Source organism: Cervus elaphus, chromosome 17, assembly GCF_910594005.1.
Source record: "Cervus elaphus chromosome 17, mCerEla1.1, whole genome shotgun sequence".
NCBI classification, from domain to species: Eukaryota; Metazoa; Chordata; class Mammalia; order Artiodactyla; family Cervidae; genus Cervus; species Cervus elaphus.
In genome coordinates, this window is record NC_057831.1 from 11,490,318 (window position 1) to 11,491,573 (window position 1,256).

The 1,256-nt window shown below is 45.0% G+C and overlaps 1 pseudogene; it reads right to left on the reverse strand.

Annotated features, from left to right (window-relative positions):
* Nucleotides 1-207: 207 nt before the first annotated feature.
* Nucleotides 208-1,003, reverse strand: LOC122673232 (annotated as a pseudogene).
* Nucleotides 1,004-1,256: the final 253 nt, after the last annotated feature.

Consider the following 1,256-nt stretch of genomic DNA (forward strand, 5'->3'; position numbering starts at 1 on the left):
AAGAGTCAGCAGAGAGTGCGAAGATATATGAACAGAGGAGAAAGCTACTGAAGGCACAAAGGATCCCAAGAATATTTTAGAACCGTTTTCATTTAATAAGCAGTAGTATAACAACCTAAGGACCTTGGCTGTGATCACACCAGGATGTTTTTAATGGACTGTTGTGGGGAAACACGATGGACAGCTGTCTTCCTCTGGCTCACGGTGCTAAGTGGGCAGATCCAGCACCAACTCCATGGCGAGCCTACGGCTGGGGGTGTAGAAGAGGTATTTCTTGCCAGATGGGAGCTCTTTGGTGAGAAGACTCCTTTAGGGAAAGACTTTTTGGCTTCCTCTTCAGGGATGGTTGGAAGGACCATCATGCTGTCCCCGTTCTTCCATTCAGCTGGGGTGACCTCCTTCTTTTCTGCTGTCAGCTGAAAAGAGATAATTATTCTGAGAATCTCATCAATGTTTCTGCCAGTGGTAGCTGGGTAGAGGATGCACAGTTTCAGTTTATTATCAGGACCAAAACTAACCACCACATGAGAGGTCACAAGCATGCCCTTTTCGTCATTCTCTGCTGGGTCCAGCATGTCCAGCTGGATGGCAAGGTCCCCATTCTTACCATCAGTGGTGGGAAAAGGTAACTTTTCTGTGGCTCTTCATAATTGTAAGCGTTGATATCCTTGCTCCATGCAAGATAGCCTTCCACACTGTCTATGGAAAGAGCAGTCATCTTAACGTTTCTCTTGGCAAATTCTGGTGCCAGCTTTGCTGCTCTGCCGAGTTCCGTGGTACACACTGGGGTAAAGTCCCGAGGGCGGGAGAAGAGAATTCCCTGTGAGTCTCCCAGATAGTTATGGAAACGGATGCCGCTGATGGTACTATTTGCCTCGAAGTGGGGAGCCTCATCCCTGAGAAGGAGACCTCTGCGCGTGGTAGCCCCGGGGATGCGGCCGAAGGAGGAGGTGCAGGGCCAACAGCCACGAGCCTGCTGGTTCTCGTTTCTCCAGTTGCTCATTTTTAATGTGCTTAGTTTTTGTTACTGAGTGATAGAATTTTCTCATATATTTTGGATATTAGTTCTTTATCAGACATATGGTTTGCAAGTATTTTCTCCCATTCCATAGGAAATTTTATTGATTACTTCCTTTGTTCATTTTTCTTAGTTGCCTGTGCTTTTGTGTCATATAAAAAATTCATTGTAAAGACCAAGGTAGAAATTATTTTTATTTTTTTATTCTAGGTGTTTTACAATTTAAAGGCTTCTGTTT